We start from the raw sequence: 19,897 nt of genomic DNA on the forward strand, positions 1-19,897 counted from the left end.
AATAGAATATAGTTGCATGATGCCGCACGTGCGGTCATTTATTGGGTCCGGATACTTTGGTACGTCACATATAAAAGGTATGAGAGAGAAAGTGACACACCGCGAGAGTCAAAGAGAGTGAGAGAAAGAGAGTTCAAGCCTTCGTCTGCGTCTCCGACAGAAAGCACGTGCATACTATAGTAGACCCGTCTCTGACAGAAAGCAAGTCTGCGTCTTAATAAGGTTTGGCCCTCTCTCTCTCTATCTCTCTCTCTCTCTCTTTCCAAAAGGTTAGGCTGTGCTTCTCTCTCTTTTTCTCTATCACCATGTCTGTTTCTCAAACATCTCTCTCTCTCTCTCTCTCTCTCTCTCTCTCTCTCTCTCTCTCTCTCTCTGTTTCTTTTTCTCTCTCTCTTTCTCTCACAATAAAATTCATATCTATCTCTCTCTTACACACACACACGCACACACAAATATAACACACATTCCACCTCTCTCTCTCTCTCTCTCTCTCTCTCTCTCTCTCTCTCTCTCTCTCTCTCTCTCTCTCTCTCTCTCTCTCTCTCTCTCTGTGTGTGTGTGTGTGTGTGTGTGTGTGTGTGTGTGTGTGTGTGTGTGTGTGTGTGTGTGTGTGTGTGTGTCTCTCTCTCTCTCTGTACTAAAGGCGCGCGGAGACAGCCACCTCCGATTTGGATGTCTGTTTGCGCGCCTTTAGTACTTTGGAAACGCAAGTAGAACGGCTGAGAGAGAGGGAGTGTATCCTGGTGTGTGTGTGTGTGTGTGTGTGTGTGTGTGTGTGTGTGTGTGTGTGTGTGTGTGTGTGTGTGTGTGTGTGTGTGTGTGTGTGTGTGTGTGTGTACTTTGGTCTGCTTTGAGAAAGATAGAGAGAGAGAGAGAGAGAGAGTATAGAGAGAGGAAGGAATAGTGGAGAGACTCGGGAAGGGGGGAGAGAGAGAGAGAGAGAGAGAGAGAGAGTCTTTTTGTTCCCTTATACTAATGGCGCGCGGAGGTGTATTTTGGGGTCAAAATATCTTTCACGCGCACCATTAGTAATGGGATAAGTTTTGGTGAGAGAGAGAGAGAGAGAGAGAGAGAGAGAGAGAGAGAGACTATTCTATTTTTATATAGTGGAATGGCTAGAACAAAGGCCACTGCAAGGAAGGCAGGCAAGGGACCAGGGTTAGCAGCTAAGGCAAGTAGCAGATCTGCAACCCCAAAGAAGAGACCTGGAAAACCAAATAAAATTTTGAAAGGTCCAAGGGTGAAGAAGTTACAGAGCTGCATGGGACTTTTCAGAGAAATTAGGAAGGCACAGAAATGTGTTGATTTGTGCATACCAAAGTTTCCCTTCCAGAGGATGTGAGGTCCATTTGTGAAGAAGCTACCTGGGGCACTAAAAGGTGGAAAGTGGTTGCATTGATGGCTCTACAGGAAGCAGCAGAGGACTTCCTGCTTGAGTACTTCAGTGACATGACCATTGTAGCAGCCCATGCCCACAGGGTGACTGTAATGGACAAAGATAGTGAGACACTAAAAAGGGTAAGGTGGAGGTATGACAAACTTCTGGTCCCCAATGTCTGCAGGGATAAGAAAATGAGGGAAATTTTGTTATACCCCCCTGAGCTATTGCCACAAGTCACAATTGTAGATGTCACACATGATGTGAATACAAGGGCAAGGGCAGAGACGGCAAACAGAGGACATGAGGGAAGCAGAGCTTAAGGAGAAAGCAAAAGTAGCAGTGAAGTCCCAAAGGCAAATAGAATGCAATGTGACTCTGTCCATAGAGGCAAGCAACAAAGAAACTCTACTTTCAATGAAGGATGGTTTGCTTGCAGAGATACCATTTATAGATGGAGCCAAAAAGCTGGCTCTGGAAAAATTGGACATTAATTTATTGTTGAATCCAGATGCTCAGATCTCAGATACAATTATCTATGCTTGTCTTAAGTAAGTGTTACTATCTTGCTAACTTTAAAACTCAGATCATAGGTGTACTAACTCAGGTACACTCCCTGCAGTTTGATCAAAATTCAACTTCCACCACACACCCACACGGAGGTGTTTCTTCTTGATCCACAAATGTCAGTGATTATTAGACAGAAGAACAGTCCATCTAGAACATTTGAGAGTTGGTTTCTCCACTGTGCTATGCTGGAAGTAATTGTCATCATCTTCCCATATGAGAACAACCATCACTGGAGTCTCATGTGCCTTGATGTTGAGCAGCTAGCAGTGTGGGTGTTCAATTCAATAAAAGGAACCCACCCTGAAATTAGGCTGTAATTGTTATATATCAGAAAGTGTTTCTTATAGATATCCATGTAAATTTGAAAGCCTCAAGCTAACATCTTGATACTCCTTTGTGCAGTTGTATAAAGAGGTTGTTGCTTGCTTATGGCAAGCTATGTGGAAGGTATGAATTATACAAGGCCCCAATCAAAGATGTACCTGTACCAAATCAAACCGATGGAAATTCTTGCCGCTGGAGATCTCTTCTCCATGCAGAATATGTCCTGCAAAGCTACTTTGCATTGAAACCTTTCATGACTAAGGTAACCAATTGGCAATGAATTCAGTCAGTTTTGGTTTTCTTTATACAAAACTTCTCACCATGTAGTCTTTCAAATTTGCAGAGTGCTGTGCAAAACTACACACATGATTATTTGCAAAGATATCGGGTAAGTCTAATACAACACTTGCTCACTATGTCGAACCCCAGAGAGCCTGAAGATAATGGCTTGGACAACCGCACAATTGATATGACAATACATGACGAGCCACCATGACAAACCCCTGCATCAGATACAGTGGAATCACAACGGGCCGAGGGGGTCATATCAGCCAAAGATGAAAGAGCCAAGGATGAAGAAAGGTCAAATGACCATATGGAAGGTGCTAGTGTACAAGCAGAGGGGCTTATGGAGGAGACAATGAAAGAGCCAAGTAGGCCAGTGGAGGAGCCAAAAGAGCCCATGGATGAAACCCTGGATGAGGAAAGCAGGCCTACGGATGAGCTAAAGGATATGGATGAGGCAAGGATGGATGAGGAAAGCAGGCCAACGGATGAGCAAAAGGATATGGATGATGGAAGCCGGCCAACAGAGGCAGAGGAAAAGACCTTGGAGGAAACCCTGAATGAGGTAGAAAGAGCCATGGGGGAGACCCTTGATGAAGATGAGAATGATGACTACGATGATGAAGCTAAAGCAGAGGATAGCAACAACGACAACAACACTATAGAGACCCAGTATGGACCCTTGCTACCTGTAGATACGGTTGCTCCGGTAATGTCTATTCAAGTATGTCAAAATATATTCAACTTCTAACTACTTATATGTACTTGTTAACTTTTACAAAGGTTGATTATCTTGGACATCAATGGATTGTTGTTGATGCGCGTGCCTTTGGGTATAGCAAACCCCTTCGAGGATTTGCAAACATTTCGGATGGGAACTTGTCGTGGTTCATCCAGGAACCAAAGAATTTATTCAGTTTCTTCTTCCGCGCTTAAGAGTTGCCGTATGGTCTTCAATTCAAAGGCAAAACTTGACGCCACTAGTTACAATAGTTTGCGGTGTATGCGGCGCTCACACGTCAGATTTTGCCTTTTTGTATGATCAAAGAAAATGTGTTACCATCGAGGGCCACTACCACCCTAAAAAACCACACTTACCTCTTTTGTACAAACCGTTTAGCCAAATCGATGTACCCTTTGATGCAAATAATACACTACTGATTGATGATACTCCTAAAAAGGGAGAACTAAATCCACCAGGAACAACTATCTCACCACCCTCTTTTGAGGGGCATACCTTTGATTTTTACCTTGAAGACATTTTGATTCCATACTTACAGAAATTGTATCTCAGTCCATTGTTCACGGACAAGTTTGTAATTTCTAATATTAAGATGACTCTTCTATCATGTCTTTGTCTTGCCTAACATTGAGAGAGAGAGAGAGAGAGAGAGAGAGAGAGAGAGAGAGAGAGAGAGAGAGAGAGAGAGGTGGCAATGGCTAAAGAAATGTATTTCAAGGACACTTATATTCACAGAGCACAATTGATAAATGAGCTCAAAAAACTTCATGTATTGAAAGTCATTCGTATACACTTGGGTTCACAAGAATCTCTGTTACATTGACACTATTTCAACCCGACCATCCAACTCTTTGCACAAAATATCTTTTTCCCTACGCCGCATCACCTTACGGCCAGCTAGGAAAAAGGAAAAATCTGAAAGGTCCCTATCCATTGACTCTTCAATTATGTCGTGTCGCAACTGCAGAAGACTGCATAGCTCCCTTATTGTAACCACCAACATTAGGCCTTGCTCTTTATCAATCACTTCCACATCCACAGTAGGATTATCTTTTAAACCTGCAGAAACCTGGTCCATAGGAATGTACTTACCTCTAAGCATTTGTGATCGCATATACCAAAAGGAGACTAACAGTGATTGGCTTGCAATCATGTACTTGACAACTAGAGTGTCAAGCGCGACCTCGCACCGTATGCCAATCTCTTCCTTTACATACGATCCTCTATCAAGAAGTTTGTCACAGGATGACTGCTGAAATGACTTGCACATGAACATAGTTTTCGTAACACGTATATTGTAGTTATGAAACAACTCTATGAACAGTGCAGCAGGACAAAAGTTTGCAATTCTAACCAGTTTGGTGGGAATAGAGCTACGTAGAGACCTCTGTATATCCTTGTAGAGCTTACTTTGGATTGCCTCCACCATTGTTTCCTCAAGAACTGGCCAATCCACAGTGTTCCAGTCGGTTGGTAGAGGCATTTTAACCAACATGCCATTCTTATTCCCTGGGCAGAGTTGGTAGAAGTGGTCATAGAAAAATATTCCTTCATCAGCCAGGCTTTTGCTGCTTCTCCCTGAATACTGTAGAGAACCAATGTGGGCATGAACAACAAGGAAGAGGCCTATTATGCACTCCACAGGCTCCCATTGCTCATAAGAAGAGGGATAAACATCTGCAAAATATATAACAGGAGTTAAACTAAGAGTATCAATAAGTCAAAATGACAAATCTAATGTAGTTGAGATGTGAAGAATGGAGCCATTGCTCATAAGAAGAGGGATAAACGTTGCAAAATATATAATAAAAGTTATAATGAGAGTATCAATAAGTGAAATGACAAATCAAATGCAGTTCAGATGTCAAGAATACTTACAATTGCAACGTGGTTGATGTATATCTGACACATTTCCACCGTTTGCTGTCACGTCTGGATGGGTAAACACATGTTGAACAAGAACTTCCTTTACAGATCTTTTGCCGATTTCAACTTTGAAATTTAACACTCTGGACTTCCATGCTGAGCGGTAAACATTGATAGCACTAGACCTCTTGGGTCTTCTTGGTTGCATGAGGACCCATGAACCTTTGTTTATCCTTTGTCCAACCCATTGGTTCTCTGCACTTATTGAAGTTGATATTGTAATTGAGGATATGCTACTACCTGGCCTTCTAAGTAAAGTGTAGGTATTGGTAGTTGGTGTGAGAGACCATAAACACCTAAAGCTTCTTGGGCAAGAAGACGTGGAAGCCATAGCTCTGAGAGAAAAGATTTAGTGGAGGGAGATTCACTTTGAAAGCATTCTAATGGAGGGGAAGTGTTTTAGAATTCCAATATCTTGTGAGGGCTTAATGGTCACCCTCCAGTACGTTAATGACCATAAGAGAATATCAGCAGTGGGACCACACACGCACCTAACAGCTTGGTAAAAGCAAAGAAGTTACGATGCCACAATCCTAGATTCGTGAAAGTTTTTAGGATATTTTCCTATTTTTTGAGTCTTTCCACGTATTTTCCTACGTAACGTAGCCCTCCTGCTCATTGGACGTGCTCTATTTTTCTCTCTCCTTCATATGGCCCTCCAAATGACCTCCGAAATTTCCTAATGGAAGAGGATGCACTGAAAGAGAAGATCACCTTAGAGGAAGATGAGCAGTGGAAGGCCGCAATGGATTGGGAGTTGAGAGTTTTATACTTTGTCAACGTCACTCAACTCACTCCCAATCAAATCAATGCTCAATGGCACCAACAATCCCTGCCATACCCTCTCATCAAGGTAGAACTCTTACAAGTAAAGGAAAGATTATACAAGGATATGCAAGAAGATGGCGCAAATAAAGACCACCCAAAGTGGAGGTTAAGCTGGTTGAACAAGAATCCAAGATACCTGATTCTGTTCACAAGAGCACCTACGGCCCTACAGAAAGATCCGACATTATGTCATGTACCTCGAGTAAGGACATGGCAAGCACATGAAGCACTGCAGAAGAAAAGGCCAACATGGCTTAATTTTCCCAGGTTGCCAGCTCCAGAGAAAGGCCAAGCATCAGAAGAATACATGGTGAAAACCCTACGGGCGCCATGACATTCTTCAAGAGTCTGCCAGATCTCTCATGCACAATGCTATATAAGATCTGCAAGATGCTACTCACTTGCATACAGGTTTTCAATGATCCTGAGCAGACAGGAGCCCCCTGGCTCTCATTCTTGGAAGGGAACAAAGGCCTTTGCTATGATCTAAGTGGGAAACCCTCAGAGGAAATTCTCTATGGATTTTATGCCAGATGCATGTTCCTACCCTCGCATAATATGCTCACTTTTGAGGAGGCATTCTACACTGGCTTTTTCACCTAGCGAACGAAGATATTTGCGCCGGTGATAAGCAACCTCATGTCAAAATTTGTAGGATACTCGGTAGTGGAGCTGAAAAACAGAGTCACCATGCAATTTTTGGCAAGTGCCAGACAAAGAACGCAAAATCAGATACCAAAAAGCATTGGAAGCACTGAAAGACCGCCTCGCCCGCCGTCAACCCGAAGACTACTTCAGCCCATAAAGCTGTGTCAAGGGACGACACAGGCGAGGAGGGAGGGAATGTCAGCAAGCTAACACGGATACCATTTTTGACACCATTTTTCGGAGTTCTCCTTGTAAAACAATTATTATTTTGATAAATCGGGAATATTGTAACTCCTATTTTCTTGGTAAACTTTGTAATTAATGAGCCGGGGCTACAAGCTTCCAGATTGTATCAGCCAGTCAAATCCCAGCTTTGGTAGAACTCCAGATTATTACTTTTGACCACTCAAAAACCTTGGCTAAGGTATAAAAGCCAATTTATGTAAGTTTTTTATAAGTTTTTGGATAAGAAATACACACCGTGAGCTAACGGCGCTCACTTCTCTCCTTCTCGCGCTTCCTACTCCCTCCCCGGTTGTCACATTGCGAATGTGTTTGTTGTGTTGCAACCGCAGGTAAGAGCTCTACACATTGACGTAAGCCATTCACAGTATTTCGTAGCTTTTGACATTGCCACGACCCGCGGCCTAATTTTATCATAAGTAGAAATTTACATGTTTAAATCAAAAACTAAGCATAGGCGGGGTATTGGGGCATCATTGCTAAGCATTTAGATGCATTCTGGGTCGAAAATGACTAGGTCAAAAATCCACTGCTGTTAATAATCGCGATTTTGTAACTTGACCTAAAGTGGGATTTGAGGGCATAGGAATGTGTGCTTAGGTCTTATAAACCTGTCCTAGAAGTTTCGTTATGTTTGGATGTCATTTGATGTTGTAACGGATGTGATTTGCTTGCCGATGAACGACTGGCTTTTGGTGATTTCAGTCACTTGAGTGTAGCTTGAGTTAGATGCGAGTTGTTAGTTGTTTTCCAAGAGATTGACAACCTCTTGCAGCCTCTATGCACTAGTCGAGTCAGCTTCGTCCCATGGTTTGACAAATTAATCGTGGTTCTCGCTAATACTTCAATAAGATAGGATGGTGAGGTTAGACATGCGTCCCACAGCATTCTTAATCCCTTAAAATTAGGAATCCTTACAAGGCCCTTTTTGGGGTTCATATTTTTCCTAATGGATAGTTATCTTTGAACGTGGCAGAATTTACTTGTTTAAGGTTTAGGCACACTCACAATTTACCATTCTTTTTTGGCACTACAACAATTGGCAATACCCACTCCGTGTGCTCCATCTTATAGATAAACTCCGCTTCCTGAATTTTTCATATCTCCTCTTTGGTTTTCTTTGCAAATGTTTCATTTTAGGTATAGGGACGTTGTTTGTGTGGCTTAGCATCACTCTTAAGGGGTATCGTACGTTGTCATATACGAGGATCTACTTCCTTAAGATCCTTGTATGACCAAACAAACACGTCTCTATATTGCTTGAGAGTAGCTATCAAAAGCTAATCTTCCTCTTTGGTGAGATCCGTGGCTATGTAATCCAGTCTCGATTCTTTCCCAGGTTTAGCAAGATCAATTCTTTGTGCATTCTCAGGCCCATCATATGATGTTCCCAATTATTTAGCCTCTCACATTTATTGTTCAATCACAATGCATCAGTCTTGAATGGTGTACTTTTTGTAGTGAGAGGGTGCATCAAATTCTTAAGTGTTAGTGTCCCCTTCACTTCCTATTTCAACGGTCTGACCCTCCTCCACTGATTATTTTAACTTTTGATACTCGCGTTTTTGCTCGGTTTTGGATATCTTGGTTGATATTTCAGCCGTGTCCTTTTTCTTTTTTCTTTGCTTCTTTGAACTTAATGAAGGTTGTCAATTTCAAGGGTTTTCTAGTTATTTTGTCTCCGACGTAGTCATCTGCTCCTGTGAGCATGAGATACTGCGTTTTGGTCATCAACTTTGGCATTGACCTCTCAAATTTGTTTTTTTCTGTCACATTTGATATCTTTTTTGTCTTTGTATTTTTTGGTTAAGAAAACCTTAGCAGATTGGCTCATCTGGTTTTGGTGCATTCTCCTTTTCTGAGCCGTTGGAAAGCTCGTCTTCGGCATTGTTCTAAAATCATCACTCCTCGAATCATGGAATTCTTCCTCGTCATTGTCACTGAGATCTCAAAAAGAAACTTTGTCCACTATGCGATTGCAATTGATTGTTTCATTGGTTTCTGTTGTTTCTTTTTTCTCCTCCTCTAGTGCCAAGATAGCACGTACCATGTGGAAGGGCATTATGTTGTAACTATCTTTGTCAAAAGGTCATGTGGTCATCCCGTTCAAGCAGGCATCTAGAGTCTCCAGTACTTTCTTCCATCCAAAGGGTTTTAACAACTCCTCTGGGAATGGATCTTTCATGTAATAGTTATCTTCTACAGAGAGCTCTAGGATACAGTCCTTCCTTTTTAGTCTAGAGTACTCCGACGCGCCACGAATCAAAATATGTGCATCTTTCATTAACCAAGCAAGTAGCTAGTTTCTTGAATCTGTAGTTACACCAAAGTCTTCTAGTGGGATTTGGTTTACATCCATGTAACTATGGTCCTTCGTGCTGACCCTCATTGTGATTCCCTTATGTCGTAAAATAGAGATGGTCATAGCCCCAACCTTGAACCATTTTGAGTTGACGCATAAATGGTCGCCCCAAAATAACTTCAAAGTTTTTCCCTTTTTCAAAGTCAACTATAGCAAAAGTATGTTTGTATTCTATTCCGTAAGAGGATACAATAACGGGTTCCTACATTCCTAAGGGTATCTCGACATAACTGTCTGCAAGATGAAACTTCATGCATGTTTTCTTGAGAGCTAGTTTTCCCCATTTCTCCCAGATTCTTTGATAGCAATGACTATGTCAACTCCACTATTGAGTATCCCTATTGTTTTAACTCCCTTGTATTCTAGCGATAAGGTGGTGTTCCTCTCTTCTCCTTTGCAATAATCACCCACCTTATTCACTAGTACATGCTCTACTTTGTGTTTCTCTAGTTGATTTGTTTCCATGATTTCACCTACAAGTTTATCTTTTGGATGAATTTTCAGTCCCATTTTTTCCAAATTTCTAGTCATTTTTTCCCACAAATGTGGCCTTATTTTTAGAAGTTCAGCGAGAGTAATTGTGCATCTTATATGAGAAGACATCAAATCGTGTAAGCTCTTCATGTCCGTCATATCTAGAATCGGATTCCATTGGGATGGCACAAGTCTTACTTCAAATTTTGCCTCATGTTTCCCTACAATGGATGGTAAGTTCCTTACGGTTGTTGGTTTACTCTCCACAGATACTTTTCCCCTGCATCTTTGTATAACGATTGTATATCCCCAGGATAGAACTCATCATCCATATTGACCTCAAGGATTGGTGTTGATAGCAACATGACACTTTTGTCCTTTTGATTTTTTATTGTCTTGGCGGAATCGCAAGAGATTTAATATTGTTCGTTTTGTTCGCAGCAACCCTTGTTTCCAATGGTCCTTCTTTTTCCTACATTGTTGGTTTTCTCATGTTGTTTGGATTCTTAGCATAGTGTTTGAGTAGGTGGTCCCAATCATAGCAATCACCAAATCCCAAGAGTTTCATTTTCTCATCCATGTTGTTTTCCTTAAGCATGCTTGTGCTTTCTTTTTTAGGCACATACACTACTTGCTCAGGGGTTTTCAAGATTTCTGACTACATTAGAGCTTGAGTGGTCTCTATGAGCCTTTTATACATTTCCATTCATTTGGTTTCAGTTTCAGGATGCGGATAGGTTAGCAATCTTTAGTCAAAGGTTTGGTTATTTTGCAACCTCACCTCATAGGCTTGCAACATAGCATCTAAGTGCTCGCTCACCTTTTCAACCAAGACGCATCATGCAATATTTTACTCTTTTGATTCCCTGGCATTTTCTTTGTTCTTCTGTTCACGTTTGAGTTGTTTTTTTTCTTGATTTGGTTCCTCTCCAAGGCTGTCTTTTCCCTTAGCCTCTTTGCTTTCATTCTATCTTGTTTGGCTTTCCATGATTTTCAATGAGTCCTTATTGACCCATCTTTGAATTTGATTTGTTCTAAAAGCTTCAACTCATCCACCACTGGCTTATTTTTTGTTGTTTCCTGAGCTTGAGATCTAGTTACCACTTTGATTGGAATTTTCAGCTCTGACTTAGATCCTCTTGAGCACGATAAAATTTCAATGACATTGATGGTCGCTTTTCCCAAAGTTGTCAGGATTCTTAACATAGTGTTGAAGTAAGTGATCTCTTCCACACCCGTCACAAAATCCAAAGATTTTTGTTCAAGCTTACATTTTGTCACTCATGCTAGTATAGATGAGCATAAGAGCCAAAGCCTATGCATTCTAGGTCTGGTGAAGTGAAGGAGGAAGTCAAAAAGACACATGCACTGAGCACGGTGAGGTATGAGTGAAAAAGCTTCTACATTGAACACCCTTCTCGGAAACATGGAAGCCATTGCAATATCTTTTGATGTCACATGTGCTACATTGTTCCTTGAGGTACCTAACAAGTCCATCTTTCACACTGCATGCTTTTGTTTGACAAATGTCACATATGCATATAGAGTGTCCCATAATTGACACTTGCATTAGACACTCTTCCTTTGTTTCTCCCAAGTAATCACGTTGCATGAACAGGTTCTTAAAGTCCAACTGCGCAACTCTATTAAGAGCATATACCAAAGGCACTTTTTTCCCACCGGGTATTTTTCCTTTGGTCACCTAGGTTCGAGACCCTAATCTAGAAGCACTTGTCACTATCCTCTTGTATATATTCCTTCTACATCAAGTACCAGCAATAAGGAAATTTTTACCCATATCATTCATCACAGACTTAGAGCAACAACAAAAGGTCTCCACATGTTTGTTCAGAGTAATTATTCTCTTTAGGGACAACATCAAAGCTCCATCACATGATGGCAACTCAAAGAACGGGGATACAAAAACAACTGACAAGCAATCCGGGGGATTCACCATGGAAAACTTATCGCACCACGTAAGTGCAGGGGAGGGGGTTTTTCTACAAGTTACGTAAGCGTATAAGTTAGGGGTAGGCCCTCAATAATTTATCTCCTAAGCTTAAAAATAAGGGAGGGGGTATCATATTTAGGGGGGAGCGGGGGGGGGGGGAGTAAGAAAAGGAAAAAATGAGAGGAAGTTTTTGTGTTTCAAAATCATGGCTTCCCAAAAGAGTCTTCCCTCAAACTTGTGAGTCAATAGCTACCAAGATACAGGCAAGAACCAATAGTACTTTGTATCAATTGCTTGTTTTGTTATTATAATTCATTTGTTGAGGGATGAAAGCTATAAAGAGTTTGTATAGATGCAAATTTACACGAAGAACCTAGCACAACTTTATAACCATGTTTTTTTAGTAATTTAGATTGGTCGAAATTGGACGAGTAGCTAGAGTGCAGGCTTGATGGGCACATAGTTTGAAAGTCAAACTAAGACACATTGAGGGTACATCTAGTTATCAACAAAAGTGGATCCTTAGTACATTGCCAGTCACTATGCTACACGCTCTTTGACTAGTTTTACTTAGTTAGATCATGTGAGACCTAAATTTTATATGTAAGATAGGGGTGTATGATAGTTTTTTGCATTGACTTTTGTATAAGCGTAGAAAGGGGGTCATATTCCCTAATATGAGTCGTATATAGGGGTTTTATCAAAGTTGTCCGCTCGTAGGTGGCATCCTGTTTTGTATATAGAGTGAATCCCCCGGGACAAGCAATAACTAATCTGGCAAGAGAGCTATCAACAACAATCATCAAGAGCTCACATAGTACCTCAAAGTTGGTGAAATATGGCAGAGGACTCGCATTGCAGTGGAACCTGAGGGCAAGATCCATCATAAATTCAACTATCCAAAGAGTCTCAGTTCCCACAAAGGCAAGTAGCACCCATAGCCATCTTCACTGCCAAAAGTGACAATGAAAAGGAGAATGTGCAACAATCAGAACACAGCAGATATAAATCGCTCAAGGAAGGGGGGCGTGTCATTAGCTACTACAAATCAATTTCAATGCTCAAGACCAACCTTCACGACAAACTTGAACACAATCCTAATAACAATATTGCACATGGTCGTGAAAAGGGGCCACATGAGCTAGGAAGCTGGGAGTGTTTGGCCATTTTGGCATATGGGCACCCACCTAGCCAGACACAACAATTGTACTCTATTATTTTTTTCAGCTAGTGTAGCTACTGTGTGTAAATCCTAATTCTAGAGTAGCATGTTGATTCCTTGAGTTGTAAATTTTTCATGATAATTGTAAAAACATTTTGGTAGATGGACTAGATGGGCGCCCTCTAGTCGACCCCTTCTTCATGACCCTGAAATTTTGATGTCCAGTCATTATTTTTCCAAAAAGCTTTATGATTATTTGAGAGTCTTTGATTTTAATCAGATAATTCCTAAGCGAGTTTATGCCAAATCTGAGTTGTAAAGTCTGTACTTGAGTCTCAGTCTTGTAAAGTCCAGAATTGGCCAAGAAAGCCCTATGTATAAAGCTCATTTTTTGTAAGTGGAAAACACGCACATTATCTTTATCAAAGGTTTTATGAGTTTGGGAGCGTATGAATGAGAGTGGATACTCTCACGCGCATTGTAATCAATCTATCTTGAGCTCAGGTAATCCAATTTTGATTCTAAAACTTGTATTGTGTTCCTTCTCTATTGCTCTTTCATTTAAGTATAATTATTGTCAATTCTATTGTGGTTTGTGACTACGCTTTAGCAAGGTAAATCAACTATTTTGAGTGCGTTAATGATTTTTTTTTGACGTTTTGATCATCGGAGAATATTCCTACACCATAGGGTGACCTTTCTGGTATGTTTTGTTGCAATTTTCAAGACCTTGATCATGATGGATCGTGATTTTGGCACCTCATGGATTGCAACCAAACTTAGTAGAATAGAGTCCCTAGGTGTCTTAGACCTCCTCCGAAATTTTCATTGCATTTGAACTTTGTTTGAGTGCCAAAATGGTGTGACGATCGAGTGTGGAGACATAGGTTGCCAGATTTGAGAGTCTTTCGTGTCCCATCCGAGTCGCTTCCCTAAATATTGACATTATGTTAGTGCCAGAAGCTATTAAACATCCATCACGGCGACCCCCTAGCATTGGCACCATTGTTGGGCATAGTAATCCTTAGGTGGTGAGTGACCTAGTCGTAGCTTTTACTTTATAGACCTTTGATTTTGATTTCTATTCCATTTACACTTTAGCAGTCAGGCAGCTAGACACTAGGTTTAGTGCTTGGTAAAGGCTACAAGTCGAGGACTTTCTAGGTCTATTCTTCAGAGATATTGGGAGTTGTGTACAAAAGCGTTTCATTTTTCCATTATTTATGATTCTTTGAAAGATTGTTCGATCATCCGCTTTTCTTTCAATTTTGTACCACTTGTTGTTTTGTGTCATAGGATTCATTTCAGTACTTAGAGTGCATTAGGTAACATCTACAGCCATCAAATTCGACAAAAAATATTAGGGGAAAAACTATCAAAACCGTATTTAGTAGCCGAGACCATAAACTCTAAAACTTAGGAAATTTGATGGTCATAACTCAAAATCAGATACAAACCCAAAAATAAGTGTAAAAAGGGGTAAACCAAGCAGGGGAGAGCTAATCTAGAAAGTTTCAAGACAATTGGTGCAGGAATATGGATCGCGATTCATGACCCCTTGTGGCATTTTGGGCAAAAACTGATACCAAAGGGTCCTGTGAGGTTCTAGATCATTATATATACACTATTAGTGAAAATTTTGATAGAGAAAACTCTTTCAAATCAAGAAATTGCACAAAAGGCACAAAAATCGTAAAAATTAACCAAAAATGGACCTTTTTTACTTTTTGGAATCCAATTCCAAAAATAAGTGAAAATCTAACCTCTATACAGATGAACAAATTTCATATTCAGATGTGATGGAACATGGATCGCGATCCATGACTCCCTTGACCATCTAGAGTTGAGATCTGAGCAGTGAGTAGCTAAACAATTGGGACAACTTTCGTAAAGGACACTATAGCAAAAAAACAATAAAAGTTGACCAAATCATCAAGAGACCTGTTGCTAGTCAAAAACCATAAGGCAAACACAAGAATTTGCTTTTGATCAAGAAAAAGTTTTTCAAATCCAAAAATAAGTGGTGGGGTAGACTCCTTGGACTGCAAGTAATCACCAAGCCAAGTTTGGGGTCAAATTTGATATGGATCGTGATCCATGTCCTCTACTAAATTTTTGGACAGAGACTATAAAAACTTGTAGCAGATACCAATACAGACAATTTATCCAAAAGCAAGGGTATCAAAAAACTCCAAGAAGTGGGTCAAAATAGGGCAAAAGTCATTCAAGGCCAAAGCTGCCAAACAGACCTAGGAACTGACTTTTGGGTGATCTAAAGGAAACCGAACCACATAGCGGGGCTCAAGAGACTATGAGGGACCTGTGTGTCAAGTTTCAATGCATTTTGACACTGGGGTACATGGATTGCAATCTATGACCCCCTGTCATAGAGTGAGCCTCGACTCATACTAGAGCTAGCACTAGTAACATCCCTATACCTTTAACGAAAATCAAAGAAAATCAAAGGGGACATAGAAAAACTTAAGGAAGCGGATTTTATCTACAAGATAGAGCACACGGAGTGGGTGTCACCAATTGTAGTAGTGCCCAAAAAAACGGTAAATTGTGAGTGTGTGTAAATCTTAAATAGGTGAACATTGCCACGATTAGAGATAACTATCACTTACCCATCACATTCATGTGATTGGGAGAGTCGCGGACAATGAAGCTTATAGCTTTCTTGATGACTTTTTGGGCTACAACTAGCTCGCCATAAGGCTAGAGGATCAGCACAAAACAGTCTTTGCAACATAATGGGGCATGTTTGCTTATCGAGTAATGCCATTTTGCTTAACCAATGCACCTGTCACATTCCAAAGGCTGATGAGTCACGCATTCAAGCAGTATCTAAGACAATTCTTAGAGATTTATATGGATGACATGTGTGTACATTCTCTCCAAAGAGATGAACACGTTGAAAAAGATCTTTGAGAATTACAATTTTTTTTGCATTTGCCTAAACCCTGAAAAATCTGTCTTCATGGTAAGGCAAGGTAAGATTTTGGGACATATTATATCCAAAAATGGCATTTCTATAGATTTTGAAAAAATACAAGTGATTGTTGCTCTTTTGAGACCCACCAAAGTTGAGGTACAAGCCGTTATGGGTCATTGCGGCTATTATCAAAGGTTTATTTAAATGTATGCAGTTGTTGCAAATTATCTCTATGCTCTCATCATGAAATTCAAGTGGAATGAAGAATGTGAGAAAGAGTTTCAAAAATTGAAGCAAAGACTAACTTTTGCTCCAATTTTGAAAGATTTTGATTGGAACAAGATGTTCCACGTTCATGTAGATGCGTCGGCATACGTTATTGGTTGCATCCTAGCACAACCTAGAGAGGATAATATGGATTTTCCAATCTATTACTCTTGTAGACAACTCAATACTGCAGAGTGAAATTACACGACCACAGAAAGAGAGGGCTTGGGAATGATTATGTTGTCAAAAAGTTTAGACATTACCTCCTCGCAAACAAATTCGTATTTTCTGTGGATCACCAAGCACTATTGTACTTAGTGAACAAACCATACAAGCAATATTGGCCGTATAGTTTGATGGTTATATATTGCTAGAGTTTGATTTCACCATAGTGGTCAAGAAAGGGACTACTTATAAGCGGGTGGACCATTTATCACAATTGAAACATGGAGAAGCACCTCTTTGGGTTGATGATGACTTGCTAGAGTCTTACCTTTTCATCCAGATGATACCAAGGTGTGAACATGTGATACCATTTCTCACCATTGGTTCTTTGCAAATTGAAACGCAACCATCAATCATTGAGCAATCAGGCTCACTAGTTTTAATAGCCAGATGGTTATATAAGCAAGGGAAAGACAGAATACTTAGACTATGTATAGAGCCACCCGAGAAAGAATTTTACTTGAGGCAAGCTCACGTGCAAATGGCCAGATTGCATAATGCAAAAATGTAGACATGCCAGAGATTCATGAGACTTGGGTGTATTGGCCTCATATGCAAAAAATCACCCATAACTATGTCATTTTATGTGAGACTTGTGTCATTCAGAAACCAAATGAACATGCTACACTATTCATGATAACAAAAGCACCCATGTGGGGAAATACATTATGGGTTACCTTGAACAGGGAGTCTTGCCAACAAACATAAATCCAAACTAAACTCAATCCAAAGAGAAGCAAAAAACTACGTCATCATTGAAAATAAACTTTATCATAGAGGGATAGACAACGACTTGAGAATCTGTGCGGAAGAGCAGAAGTACTTACAAATTCTTTAGCAAGCACATGCCAAACTGACAGGAGTTCACTTTTTGGCTGACAAAACCGCAAAAGTGATACTCCTTGCAAGAATGTGGTGGCCTATTGTGTACATGGATGTAGAGCACTATGTCAAACAATGTGATGATTTCCAATGAACAAAAGTACATATGCGACGTGATGAAATGCTGTTGAGATCAATGATGGAGGCAGGGGCTTTTGCCAAATGGGGGATAGAGGCATATCAAAAACATGCTCAATACATCATATGGCCACATATTATTTGATCAAGTGGGTAGAAGCAAAGACTACACAAAAGAACAATGCCAAAACGACAATGCAATTCTTGTATGAGAATATTTTCATGAGATATGGGCTTTTGATTGAGATAGTGAGTGATCAAGGAACTCATTTTCTCAACGAGATGGTTGATTATCTATTGCAAGAGTTTATGGTGCTTCATTCAAAATCAGCACCATACCACCCTCAAGAAAATGAGCAATCCAAAAGCACAAACAAATTTATATGCATGGTACTCACAAAAATTGTCAACAAATCATGAGCAGATTAGGATGAGAAACTACACTTGGGCTCATGGGCATACCTAGTAGCATACAAAATACCACAAAATACGATACCTTTTAATTTGGTGTTTGGAATAAATGCCAAACACCAAATTAGGATGAGAAACTACACTTGGGCTCATGGGCATACCTAGTAGCATACAAAATACCACAAAATACGATACCTTTTAATTTGGTGTTTGGAATAAATGCCATCTTGTCTGTGTTCTTGATTCCTACACTACGTGTTGCACAAGAATTAGGTTTGGATGGGACACAAGTTGTCGAGTCAATTGGACAGCTAACCCGGCTAGATGAGTTACAACTCAAAGTGGTTGTCATCATCTATGCACAAAAATGACAATTGAACGAATTTCTTTACCAACATGTGATCAACAAGGAGTTTCAAAAGGGTGACTATGTATTAGTCTATACCCTAAAGGAACCCTCCAAGAAACTGAAAATTCAAGGTAATGGCCCATTTGTGATCAATGACATATCACCAAGCAGTGTCATACAACTTGCAACATTGAAGGTAGAAGTGATGTCTAACTAGATCAATGGATGCAGACTAAAGAAGTAACATCAACCTCTCACTGTGGACATGTTGAAGAAGATACACAAAGAAAAGGAATGAAAACAAAAGGCACAAGAAATTCAAGAACAAGCACAGGAGGAAGCTCAGTTGTGGATTTTAAAGCACAAAGAGTGACAAAATCTAGCCCCACTATGGCAAGTAGAAGCACCTTCTCCTCCTATTGCAATAGTCCAAATCAAACTAAGCTGGCTTGGAGGAATGGATATATGGATCAATGTCCAACTAGCCGATAGAACAATAGAAAAGCACTTGTAGATATTGGGGTGGGTGTTAATGCTATGCAATATTCTACATGCCTCAGACTATCGAACTCCATGATCGAACCAACAAAGATTGAGCTAAAGGCAACTAACAAAGGAACAATGGTTAGTTTGGGACAAGCCAATGTCTCAACTAACATTGATGATAACCATTGTCCACATCATGGTGGCTGATATAGACCTCAATGAGTAAATCATCTTGGGAGTTTCATGGATGCACACTTACAAACGGTCCCCAAATGGCAAGACAATACTTTGAATTACAATCTCAAGGGCATAGCTTATGTAACACACTTGGCACAAAAATATCACATTTGGGGTGCAGTCGGAAGCATCAATGATAGTAGAACCGCAATTCGCATTTGTCAAGAAGCAAGGCCATAACTTCACTTACAAGGACTTGGTATATTCAGAGATAGATTTGCAACTGCAATTGATCTCTCAGCATCTCAAAGTACAAAAGCCGCCAAGATACATAGAGCCAAACCTACACATTGCACATTGCAGTAGTCATGGCAATGGGGCTTTTTGAGCAAAGGGTAGTCCGCTACGACTTGGAGAATTATAATTTCAAGAATCTCGTCAAGGTAAACATCAAGAACAGTGAGAGAAACAAAACATACATGAACACAAGACCAGTGCTTATCAGGATAGCGTACCAAGCCCTCGCCATGATTGACCAATTACAGCCGACCGATTCTCAAATCGACCTACCGCGTGCACAAGTGAAAGCACGCGTTCCAGGTGATAGCATGTCCTTCATTGAAACCAAGCACCAAACAAACAAGAGGACATGGCTCTATAAACCAGGCATCAGACATTGAAAAGACAAAGATGGACATAGAGCTCAACAGCAAAATAAAGTCCAAGAACAGAGACACACTGTCTGAGTTCCAAACCACTTCGGATGAAGAGGATGATGTTACCATACCTCTGGTGCAGATCAAGCGAAGAACATCCGAGCAGAAAGATAAAATCCCAATCTCCTTGACTTAGAGATTTATGGAAGAGGCATAGAGGATGAGAGAAGAACAAAGCCAAAATCTGACCAAAGAAAAGAGAAAGGTATAGGTAACATGTGAGGATGGGGATGACAAAGAAGAGGAAGATAAGGACAAGCCCTTAGAGCAAAGGAAAGAAAAAAGATTAGAAAAAATTACGGGTGGGTTGAGACAGGGCGACAACAGTGCAATGGAATTTTCATGTTTTGCCACCCATAGAATTCACACAAAGCGAAGGCAAGGTGAGTAGTTTGAGTGGTCAACTGAGCATATCAATGGCTGAAATTGCAGCGATCTCCTACGTGGCTGACGATGTGCAAGCTTCCTGGTGGAAGTA

Source organism: Adiantum capillus-veneris, chromosome 19 (assembly GCF_014529385.1).
Source record: "Adiantum capillus-veneris isolate H3 chromosome 19, ASM1452938v2, whole genome shotgun sequence".
NCBI classification, from domain to species: Eukaryota; Viridiplantae; Streptophyta; class Polypodiopsida; order Polypodiales; family Pteridaceae; genus Adiantum; species Adiantum capillus-veneris.